General features: G+C 44.0%; 1 pseudogene across 1 annotated transcript; it reads left to right on the top strand.

Annotated features, from left to right (window-relative positions):
* Positions 1-2,250, top strand: LOC308561725 (ER membrane protein complex subunit 5 pseudogene; annotated as a pseudogene). The gene has a single exon. The product of its transcript is annotated as an ER membrane protein complex subunit 5 pseudogene (transcript).
* Positions 2,251-12,762: the final 10,512 nt, after the last annotated feature.

Genomic DNA, 12,762 nt, shown 5'->3' on the forward strand with positions numbered 1-12,762 from the left:
AACAAATAGCTTAGTCTCTTAAGTCAGTGTCACTGAAAACAATAAAATCCTTCGCTGCTTTTGTCGGGCTGCTGCTCTTGCGGAATCATGGTGCCCTCGCTGTGGAAGGGGCTGGTGGGCATTGGCCTTTTGGCTCTAGCCCATGCGGCCTTTTCCGCTGCACAGCATCGCTCTTACATGCGATTAACAGAAAAGGAAGATGAGTCCCTGCCGGTAGATATTGTCCTTCAGATACTTCTGGCCTTTGCAGTTACCTGTTATGGTATAGTTCATATTGCAGGGGAGTTTAAAGACATGGATGCCACTTCAGAACTGAAAAATAAGACATTGGACACATTAAGGAATCACCCATCGTTTTATGTATTCAATCATCGTGGTAGAGTACTGTTCCAGCCCTCGGATACAACAAACTCTTCAAACCCAGACGCCTTGTCTTCTAACACGTCGTTGAAGTTACGGAAACTTGAATCCTTGCACCATTAAGATTTTTACAAATCATAACAACAGGACCGGACACAGCTGGAATATTGGAGTTTGGGGTATAAAGCACCTCCCCCTGTCGGTATTTATGTTGATCTTTCAGACCTAATTTTAAAAAGCCTATGGCCCTTGTTTTTGTACTGTTAATCATTGATGCAGTATAAGTTATCTGTGAAATGAGTCTGATCTTTCATAGAATTTTTTTTTTTTAATCCTCACTGGAGGATATTTTTTCCATTGCTTTTCTGAGAGAGTGGAAGGGACGAAGGGGAGAGAGAGAAAGAGAGAAAGATTCATGTGTTGGTTGCCTCCCGCACACACCCCATTAAGGGGATGGGGAGTGAACCCGAAACCCAGGTACGTGCCATTGACCTGGAATTGAGCCCATGACCTTTCAGTGCGCTGGTCAATTCTCTAACCATTGAGCCACACCGGCCAGGGCCATAGAATTCTTCTTTTCATTTAAAACAAATTTGCATCTTTTGTAAAAGTCACTGTTTTGATCGTTTCTTTGAAAAAAAGTTGATGTTTTTGTAATTGTTAGATTTCTTTTCCTTTGCACTACAGTTTTTAGGATCCTTTTGGAAACTATGACTGCTACATTTTGCAGCATGAATGATAATACAGTGGTCTTCAGTTCTTAACAAATGGACTTCTCTAAAGAGGTTAAGAAAGGTGATTTATCAGTTTTCCTTATGCCTCTAAAAAGTGGCTCTGCTTTAGCATATATTTACCAGTTTCTGATTTATCCCTGACTTCACCTGACCCTGACCCCCGTACACCATCTAACATCACCTGTCTTATTTCACCACTTCTCTGGGGTCATGTGTGCGTGAACAATTTTTGTGTCAGAAATTCTTTGTCATTACAAATACATTTAACAAACTCAGCTTGTTGTACAGCTACGTGTGTTCTCTTTATAAAAAATTTCTCTAATTGGTTTTGTAGTGTAAGAATAGTTGAAGATACACGAAAAAGTCCCATTGTGATTTAATTCTGCGTACGTAGAAGATGACTAATCACTGGGGAAAACTGATTGCTTGTCATTAGCCAATTTAACTTATTCAAAGTCTATTATTTTATTGCGTACTATACCAGCGAGTTAGTAAAAGTAAACTTCTCATTAAAGGAATTGGATCCAAAATGCTCTAAATATTTGGAACTACTATCTTTAAAAAAAAAATTAACCTAATTTAAGAAATTTCTCTGTGGCTTTGGACTTGTAGCAGCAGCCTTAGAGTTTTCCATCTTTATCGTATGTTGCTGAAGATGAGGATACAGAGTAGACTTTTTTAGAAATTAATTTTAGTTTTAGGGAAATTTGGCTAGCATTTTGATCTGCAGAAAGCTTAACATTCCTTGGTAGAGAACATTGCTTTTATTGACTTCTATAGGTATGAAAACATCACTTATGTCGAAGTATATAATGTAAAGGAAATAACTGCAGATTTGAAAAGGAAATGAGTTTTAGGCAAGAGTCATATATGATGCCCTTCCGCCTGATGGCGTTTTGCCACTAGAAATGAACCTCAGCTCTTCTGCGCTGCCTGGTAATGCACAGCCCCAAGGCAGGAGATTATTTTGTCATTGGGCTTTTATTGTTTTGTTTTGTTTTGCCAACCTAGTCTGTCGGTGGAACACTTAACTCTGCTCTCTAAGGAGAACAAAGTTAGAAATCTGGTAACCTAAAATAATTTAGAAGTGAGTTGAAAATGTGAAGACAGGTTAAATATGACGATAAAATAAAAACGTGTGAGAAACAGCTCCTTACATCAGGTTGTATACTGTTTTCTCGGGGATGACTGGATTCCCAAGAGCCTGTTTTCTTCTCTTGGGGCCGTCTTCCTTTCCTAATATGTTTTCATAGCAACTTTATTAAGATATCATTCACATACCTTGCAATTCACCCATTTAAAAGGTACAGTTCAATGGTTTTGTAATGTAGTCACTAGTTGTGCAACCATGACCACAGTCAATTTGAAAATATTGCCATTGCCCCCAAAAGAAACTCTGTACCCTCTGTCATATCTCACCCCCCCCACTGCCGCCCAGGCCCCAGCAACCACTAACCTACTTCCTGTCTCTATGATTTGCTTATTCTGGTCCTTTAATATAATTGGATTTGTTTACTCTCTGGTCTTTCATGACTGGCTTCCCAAATATGGTTTTGTTCTATGGGGAGTGAGAACTTCTCATCTTGAGAACTGACTGCTATGAAAGGAAGTGGTTGGTGAAATCAGTAGATGTTAAGAACAGAGGGTCAGATACCTAACAGGTTTCTTAGTCAATCTCATGCTAAATAGTTTTGCCTCATAACCAAGCATTCATGATACACTACTACTTATGATAATTGGGCTAGTCTCTAGAATGGATTTTGCAATTTTTGCCTGCCTAGTCAGGAAAGTTCTGTTAAAAATGATGCTGAATAATTCGGCAGATATCTGACAGCAGTTTTCAGGCGTGTCTCACTTTGCTAGTAGCTTGTATACCTCAGGCCAGGTGAGCTCCCCAAATTTCTTTCATATTCTCTAGTGAATTTCTCTCTTTTTCAAGTCTGTATCATAGGACTGATGGTGATTTGGGTGCGTCATAACAGTGCTAAATGATTAAGTTCAAAATTGTATTTATAACACTATGAGCTAGTCCACGACTACCTAGGTAGTCCCCAAAATGTAGTGATGTGAGCTAGTTCAGCCTGCAGGTGACTGATTTCAGTGCCATACAGAAGTTTGAACTATTGAAGGCTCTCTAGAATATGGGAAGGCTCACTTAATATCCAGGCAACCAGCTAAATGTGATGGGCTAATGCCCCAGCTGCAGAAGTGCAGAACCATGAGTCGGAGGCCATGACGCTCTGTAACCCCCTTTTTCACACATCCTCCATCCAAAAATGGCTTCTGTGGTCAAATGAGCTGGAAAAGACTCTATTGTACATTTCCTCTTGGAGATTCCCAGTGTCCATTACCACAGGAAGGGATGGATCTGAGAATACCTGTCCTCAAGAAACCTGGTGAGCCCTATTCAGTCCTGATTTTCCCAGACTACTTTGGCTGTAGTAGTCCCTTGATGTGGGAAGCATGTTACCGAGCATGTGGGAAGTGCCTTGAATTTTGAAGGACGATTGTTCAGTTCTTGAATCATATTAACTAAACTCTTAAATTATCCATAAAATTAAAGACAAGCAATGGCATTAGCTAGATGCTATTTATTGGTTTAATATGATTTCAAAACCACTTGTTTATGATTTAAGTGTAGTTGTTTTAATCCACCTGTTTATGACAAAGACAACAAAAACATTCTTAGAAGTGTTTTGATATGAGTGGAGTAGGTTGTGGCAGGATGTCATCATGTCCTCTGTTGTTAAGTCATCAGCAGCTCAACTGCAAGTGACCCCACTGGGGCTTATCAATAATGTGGAGAAGCAACTCTGGGTATGTTAGTATTATCTGTAGTATTTGTTTTATATAGATGATAAATACTGACAGTTTGTGAGGAGTATTCAAGAGTTTCGGTCTGGGCAAGGCTCACTTTGCTGAGCTACGTCTCCAGAGTCCCTTGGGGCATAGCTACTGTCTTGGTGAGGCGGCTCCTTATAGACAGGGTGAAATGCCATGCAGTGGCCCCTTGGAGGAATCATCCTGCCTATCAACACGTCATTTCTTAGCAGCATGCTCTAGCAAAAAGGGACTTTTCATTGTGTGCTTGCAGCTGGAAGTCAGCTCCAGGTTGGTTAAAGCTGGCCCTCCCCAGTGCCGTCTTGTAGAAACAGGTCCACTTCAGCTAAATTTGGACATTATTTCTTTCACCTCTCCTTGCCTGGAATAATACTATAATTACTCTGTCATTGCTTTGGCATATGTTATTTTTTTTTATTGTCTTACTAAGAGACATTATCCTGGATGCTGTTGGCTTGTTACACTCCTACAGTGAACCTGTGTTAAGTAAATGGCTGGCAAAAACAAAATTAGTCCTTGAGCATAATTTTACCCTCAAAACAAAACACTAGAGAGGGAAGAATCCCAAATCTTTGTACTGTTCTTGTTTGCCACTGCTTAGCTTGGTGGGTGATAACAACCTTTTATCACAAATCAAGTCATTGAAATGTTACTGTACAGGGGACCTGCGCCCAAGCGGGTCTGCCTAAGGCCAGCCTGTAGTGTGTGGGTTCCTGACTTCATGTAGGAAAGATTTCACAACATGAGTTCAGGTGACTATGAGAGTATGTTTATTAAAGCTGAGGACAGTGAAACAAGGAAGGGCTTAGGATAGAAGAAGCAACAGGAAAGCCTAGGCTGGGCTGCTTTAGCTCACTGGGAAGTCAGAGAAGGAGGCCTTGGAGACAGGGTGAGAGGTTCGCCTAGGACACCCTTCCGCTGCCCCTTGCTCCCCTGGTTGCAAGTCTCTTGGGGACCCTTAGTTTTAGGGGATGTGGGCCTGTAGGGGAAGAAGAGGGAGAAGGGGAAGGCACTGGCATGCTCCCCAGAGGGAGAGCACACACTTGAGGGTTTTTAACCTCTCTTGCAGGCAGGAATCTTAAGGCAGGTCTCTGGAAGGTTTCAGCAGAATATTCATCAATTTTCCAGGTGTGCTCTTCAGGGTCCTGGTCTCTGCAGCTGGTCCTGGTGTTGCCCACCTGGTTTTGCTGCTTTTCTGGATCTGGAGCTGAAATATAACTGGGGCCTAGATGTTATCTCTAAGGAGGTAACCTTCTGTATCTGCTATAGATTGCTCACTCAGCCAGTCTTCAGCTGTCGGTTTCAGTTTCCTCATTCCACTTGACCTGGCTTACCGGCCTGTCTCAGAAATGTTGCTTGGCTTTGCTGGTTAAATTCCTGATAATCTGTTTGAAACTGCAGTTATGTATAAAAATACCCATCAACCTCTATTAAATGCAGTAACAGTTACAAGCTGGTGAAAATAAGAATTTGCAGGGCTGAGTGAGAAGCAAGTGTGATAGAGTCTAAAATTATCAAACTGGAAAAGGTTTAGCTCCTTGGCTCTTTCTGTTTCCCATCCTTTCTTTGCTTCTTATTTCCTTTAAGGCTGTCAAAGCAGTTTACAGGTGTAGTAGGACAGGTTAGACAGCTTCATGGAAATATACGTAATTAGCATTGGTGGCGGTGGCAGGTCCTGTTAGGCCAGTATCTTCTTGAAACAAAATGCTTGAACTTGTTCATTAAAACATTTTAGTGAGTGTCAGTATTGATTCATGTTTCCTGCTACAAATGAGAGCTCTTTCCAAATTCCAACTTGGAGAAATCTGTTGGTTTAGCAAGTTCTACTCTCTCGTGTAGTATGGTTTTCCATGCTGTCATGCAATTCAGAATCGTCTCAATGTGTAATAATCATTAGTGAATTGATAATGACAAAGTAGGTGACTGCATTGGCTGTCTCAAGTCCTTCTGCCAATCTGGTGTAGTGTGTACAATATCTGATGGTCTCCTGAACTGCTCCTAGTGAGCAAATAATCGTACATACCTGTCTGGCGTGGAACCAGGGGTGCTTTCTGGGTTCTCATCCAGGCATCAGGAAGGTTTAGAGGTAACAGGGGGACCATTTCTAGGAAGACTATCTTCCATCTTGCTTAGAAATTATGAGAAATTAAAATATTTCCCTGGAAGAAACTGAGAATACACCCTCTTTTTTTCTTGAATTAATTTCATCCACTCTGTCAAAAATAATCTATTTTGCAGAATTGTTTTGCATCTAACTTTGCCAACCTCTTCCTGGGGAACAAAAGCAAAACTGAATTTAAGAGCCTGAAATTCAGCAAAATAGTTATTAATATTTATAGTTGCAAATTAGGATTAGACTGGAGTGAAAGGAATCCTGCTAGAAATAGGAGCTGTGAATAGTTTTGGTCTGCCTGCAAAGACTTCTACGTAACTTTCCTGGAAAATTCTTATTTATTATCCAAGATTAAATAGCTGTTACCTTCTCTATCAAACCATCCCTAACTTCCAGGTAAAAACAGTCTTCAGTATTTATAAAACTTGATGCTCCCTTTACTATCTCATTAAAACCATCTAATTTTAATTATTTGTTGACATGCTTCCCTCCCCTACTGGACCAGGATGACCACAGAGGGCAGGAATTATTCATTCAACAAATGTTTATTGAGTGTTTACCATGCTTCAGCAGGCCATTTAACTATCCCTCAAGACTGAGGACTTCCCAGCACTTAGTACACATACCTGTCCCATTATTGAGTAGACACTCAATAGTGAGTAGCTGAATAAGTGAATAACTGAGTAATGGCCTCTATTATGTAAGGTAGAAAAAGCAACCAGTTTTGCAGTGAAGTTTCAGTTTTCCCAGTTTGCAAACAGAATCAGAGAGAAGTTAAGCTCCCAAGGAGGGCAGGATCTGTCCTGCAAGGGACACAGTGACTCAATTCCTGGTGGGCCTTTGGGGTTTAAAGAGCCCAGGGGCAGTCCTACCTGTGGGTTTTCCCCTTTTTGCAATATGCTTGTTGCAGAATACATATAAGGCTTATTGATTTTTCTCTTACACTACCTTCCTCTGATATTGTACCCCTCTTCCTAAGTAATGCACTAGACTCTATATAGTTGTTGCAAATCATTTTTGACAGCAGGGAGTACTTTTCCAAGTTGAGCCTGAGCCATCCTCGGCCCTGAACTCACTATCAGCAGTCTGCCCACATGGGCAGCGCCAGGCTGGCTCAGGCTGCAGTGCCTGTGAATTTCATACCTGAGAGGAAGGTTCATTACATGGAGTCTGATCTAGCTATAATAGCAAGTGTGATTTCGGCGGTTGGATTTGCCATAAAGGAAGAAAGGCACAGAAGAAAACCACCAATCTCACTTGTTCACTCACGGTGACTGGTGATGCACGCATTTCCCAGACCTATTCAGTATGAATGTACATTTACAGTAATACATATGGAAAACGTTTCTGTGAAATTAAACTTTTCATACATACATAATTTCAGTTATACAAGCATGTCTACATAAGTAAAAACAAGTAAACTAATTTGTCAGCTTTTTAACATAGCATTTGGAAAATCTATTATATAAGGGACTTTCGGCTTTTTTATTTTATTTTTTATTTAATTATATCTTTATTGAGTTCAGAGAGAGGAAAGGAGAGGGAGAGAGAGATAGAAACATCAATGATGACAGAGTCATTGATTGAGCCCACAACCTGGGCATATGCCCTGACCGGGAATCGAACCCCGATCATCTGGATCCTAGGTCAACGCTCAACCGCTGAGCCACGCCTGGCCGGGCAGGGACTTTCGGCTTTAACAGACCACCCCCTCACCTGAATTAGTCCGTGATATTGAGGTTTTACTGTATCATAAAGTATAAAAGAAAACATTTTTATAAGTGTAGGAAAATACACATAACTGAGTTTTTCCAAGCCTTATTAGGGGAGAGAAGGGGTCACAGTAGCAGTTACAACTCTTGTCCCTACCTGAGAATGCAAGACTTGCAAATCCTTGCAAATTTCTTTCCAAGTATTTCTCCTCCAGGGAGTGTCTGTCTCTCAGGGATGGTCTTGATGGACAGAGTCCTACACCATTATTTCCACCGGGTGGCAGCAGTACACTAGCAGGCACAGCCTTCAGGTCACCAAGCTCTCCTCCCAGAATGTGACCAAGAATTCTTTCCTCTTCATCACTATTAAAGAGTTCCCAAAGAGGACAAGTTTTCTGTTTCCTTTTTCTTTTTAGAGCATATAGCTCTTTCAGCCCTGTCCCCCATGCATCGGCTAGGCCAGTTTCTGTCCCCTGTACCCTGAGATCTCAGTTGATATAATGCTTCAGCCCCTGCTGATAAGGCCTCAATCCTGGCAGGAGTGGGGACAAGCTCTTGCCTTCCCTGCTGTGCTGGGGCATCTCACCTGGGCATCCAGACCTGAAGCAGAGGCTATATCTTCTGCTGCCCGCAGCTCCTCTCCCCAGACTGCTCAGACCTCACCCTTGTGTGGCAGAAGTGAAATGTTCTTTCCACCCTCTGTCTCTGCCCCCCAGGCCCTGGGACATAAACTTCTGCTCTCATCATTTAGGCAGCAAATGAAAAAAGTGAAAATTAAATCATGCAAATCTTCGCAGAGGCCAATGTGTTCGTGTTACCAGAGGTAACATGACGAGACGAGCCTGTGCTGAGAACTGAAGGCTGATCAAGCCCACATCTAAAACCCTGGGTCAGAAGGAAAATTCCAGCTAATGGGGAACGTTGCCCTGACCTCTCCCACGTGGTGCTCCAACAAAGTGGTCCAGGAAAAACTCCATTCAAAGATGAGTCATCAGGAAGGAAGCCACGAAGGATCTCTCGAAGCCTAGGAAAGGGACAGGCAAAGCAAGTGGCAGATGTAGAATCCACACCAGGAAAATGCTGCTGCCGTGTCACCCCGATAAATTTAATTAAAAAAGGAATTGCATTTAAAACATTTAAAAAGGAAAATGCTGCCAAAGAATTGTAACCAAACAGTTGGCAGGCATTTCAAAACTAAATGAAAAGATTGCCTCTTAAGAAGAAAGAGTACAGAAAAAACGGAAAAATAAAATGAAGGAAAATAGAAATTAGCCCAGGGAAGAAAAAACACTGCTGCAAATACTGTAAGGCAGGAATAACAAAAACAGCAAAATGAAATGGAAATAAAAGAGTTTAAAAGAATTAGCTAGGCAAAGGGTAGGTACAGCACCTAATGCTTATGAACTTACTAAGCACCTGTGATGCACCAGGCATATTCTAGGCCCCGGGAATATAGCAGCTCTGTAACCAACACAGGCAAGGCCCCTATGGCCCTTGAAACAAAACTGACTTGTTTTCAGCTTTTCAGACCATCTACAGTAAAAAATACAAAGGCCACCCAATGAAGTGCCTGCAGTCCAGGTAATTCCATGCCCCTCTGTCATCCTTGTCCGCATACAATGAAAACAGGAAAATTCCTGTAGACATGGCTGCTTCTGAAGTGTCCTGTGCCCAAGGCTGCTAATAGCAGCCCCCGAAAGATGCCTCCCAGCACCTGCATATTGTTCAGAAACCCAGACAGGCCAGCCTTGTTTCTGCCTGACTAGTACAAAGTCTCATGCTTCTGTTACTTGTAGTCAAATGCAGTTCCTAACTAATTCACCACTCTTTGCTTCTTGGCCACTTGAAACTCTCAGGTCTGTGCATTCTTGAGCCAGGTGCCCCAGGTTCCCATCGACTGAGAGCCTTCCAGCTGTCCCTCCAATAGATGTCCTGTCATTTGAGCTAGCCAGAATGGGATCTTGTTTGTATCCAAGAACCCTCCCAGGTATAAGGCATAAGCCAGGTGAAAGGGACTAGGAGATTAGGGGTGAGATGGGGGGGAGATGAAATATTCTGGGTGGAGGTCTGAATATGTGCAGAGGCCAAAGGCAAAAGGTCACACCTCCTGTAGATTAGTAAGGACACTGGCTGGAGTGAGGCTGAGAGGTAGGCTGTGGGGTGACTGGACTTTATCCTGAAGGATATGGGGAGTTGGGGGTGGGGTGGGGTGGGGTGTGTGTGTGTGTGTGTGTGTGTGTGTGTGTCTAGGTCAGATGGTCACATTTCCAAATTGGGAAGCTCATTACGTGTAACAAGAAGGATTGCAGGAAGGCAGTCTGAAGACAGGGAGACTTGTTGCAGGGACCCGGGTAAGGGGTAATGAAGGCAGTGGGGAAAGGAGCAACAGAGTTTAAAGAGTTGGAGATAAATAAAATAAGCAAGAACTGTACTTGGTGAGTAAAGGAGAGAAAAGTGTCAAATTCAGAAACAAGAATTCTGGCTTGAGCACCGGCATATTGGATACCTGCAAGGATGGATACCATTCCTTCCTGCAGCAGGCAGTTTACCATCCTCACACCACACCCCTGGACCTGTACAAATGTTTCTGGTAGCAAAGAACCTATCATCTGTCCTCCCTCTCCTGGAGCCTCAACACAGTCTTTCAGATGGTCTTAGGCTGCATCATCAAAGGTATTAAGTTCAGAACCATGGAGGTGATACTCTTGCCCTCTTAACTGGTTAGAACATACACCAGGTATATCATCCATGTCCAGTCTTGGTCCCTAACACAGGGTAAGTTTAACAACTGGAGCTTTAAGTAAGGGCTGGGAAGGGACTTGGAGGGCTTCCCTGTGCTCACTCTCTGGGGGGAGGTCTCTGGGGTCAGTGGCTGTTTTCTGTTCTGCAAGCCTCTGAGAGCCAGGCCTGCATACACCCTGTCATAGCCCTCTCCCTGCCTGGGTGCTGGTTTGTAGGGAGCTGCTCCCCTCTGCTGGACTGACCTGCTCTCCTTCCATTTCTTAGGGATTTGTTTCCCTAAGTCATAACTTCACAAACCTATTATAAGAGTGGGTCAGAGGGCAGCAGGTTCAGAGGGGGGAGACTGAGGCCAGAGAGTTAAAGGAGAAGCTGGAACTAGGTGTATGAGGTCTTTCCTCCCTGTCCAAGTCTGGGAAGCATCCCTTAGGATCCTGGAGGTGTGGGCTGGGGGGAACCAGGGTGGGGCTCCTGGGAATCCTATACACACCTTAGCTTGGATGGCAAATGGCAGGAGAGGTAGAAGGCAAAGGAGTGGGGTAGGTATCTACCTTCTAGTGGAGGCATCAGAAACCTGGAGAAAGACTGACCCAGAGACGGGTACTCAGATAATTCCCCATCTGCTTGTGGGAGGGATCCCAGCTAGGCCTAACTCCATACTCCTAAAAAGGTACGTACAAACAGAATTTTTGTCAAGTACTCTTTTTACCCTCTCCCTTCTTCTGTGTCCTAGCTTACCACCTTCATCATACATGGCCCAGTGATCATAGAGTAGTTAGGGCAAACTTACTGCACTAATCAAGAGACCAGAATGTATAATAGCTCAAATGCAATGGAAATTTACTTTGCTCATGTCACCAGTTCAAAAAGCTTATCAGAAAGAAGTAGAGCAATGGGTTCCGCTCCACACAGTCACTCAGGAACCAGGCTCTGCCATCTTTAACGCATGGACATCAATTTCCAGCTAGCAGAAAAGGGACCAGCGCGGAGGATGGCACATGGGAATTCACACAGGCCAGGCTGGGAAGTGGTGCGCAGCAAGTTCAATCACATTCCACTGGCTAGAACCCAAAGGAGTGGGTTAAACTGTTGGAAACTTCTGGAAAGGAGAAAGAGAACAACAGAGGGAAATAGAGCCCCAAAGGTCCCACCCCGCCCTTCTCCCCTGCTGAAGAAGGATATGAGAGAGAAAGGCCTCCCTAACTTCTGTGGGAATATTATGTGCGTGCATGTGAAATGGACTTGTATTTGCTTGGAAATAGTACAAACTGTGGACCTGAGTAATAATAGTGTTTATCATTAAGGAATCCGATTTTGAAGGGCTTTCCATTTTACCCCATTTAAAAATATTTTCCAAATGCAGGGGTTATTTATTCTATAAAACAATGCAAACAGCACAGATACATTCTATACATGACAAACAGCGCATATATATTCTATATATGGTTGGCGTCAGTAGGTACTGTCAAACAGCCCTCCAGTTGTGGCTGCAGTAGGTGACCCTCTTAGCAGGGGGGGAGACTCCCAGCGCATCACTTGGTGTTTCCCATCATTTTCACTTTAGGCATACTCTTCGGGCTGTGCAACGCTGTTTCTATAACCAACACATTGTTTCTATCCCCTCTATGCAAAGGGAATTCAGCTTTTCCAGTTAGCCCACCCTTGGGGCAGGAGGGAGGGAGGGTGGCATCTCTGGATGGTGGTCAGGGCCAGCCTGGCCACAGGAGGCAGGTCAGCGGATGCAAGGCCGCGCAGAGAGAATCCCGGGCTCCTGGACGCCCGCCCACTTCCCCACGTTATGTTTCCCGGCCTTCTGTCATCTCTTTGCCTCTTACCTTTCCTCATCTACGCTGGCTCAAATCCTGCTCGCCCTGAAGACCACTGCTCTCCAGAAAGCCCGTCACTCCTCCCGTCCCATTCCCCAGCTTTTGTCTTGACATTGGCAAGGCGCGGACGTGCGAAGCTGGACACAGCATTACCTCTTGACCCGCTTCCTCATCTGAGGAACGTCTGCGCCTGAGCAGCGCTGAGTCTGAGTCCCTGACTCGATGTTTAATGACCCTTTAAGGCCCGGGGAGGGGCCCGTGGGTCCGCCCGAGCGTCCAGCCCGTGTGCACGCCTGTGCTTTGAAGGTCCTCGTGAGTTCCAGGTCTCGGAGGGAGCTGCGTCCTTGGATGTCCACCGATTGGGGTGGCCTGACGCACCACTATGCACATGTTCGCAGGGGGGCTACCCGAGTCCCCGCAGCTCTCCCGGGCGCACC

Source organism: Miniopterus schreibersii, assembly GCF_964146895.1.
Source record: "Miniopterus schreibersii genome assembly, chromosome: 9".
NCBI classification, from domain to species: Eukaryota; Metazoa; Chordata; class Mammalia; order Chiroptera; family Miniopteridae; genus Miniopterus; species Miniopterus schreibersii.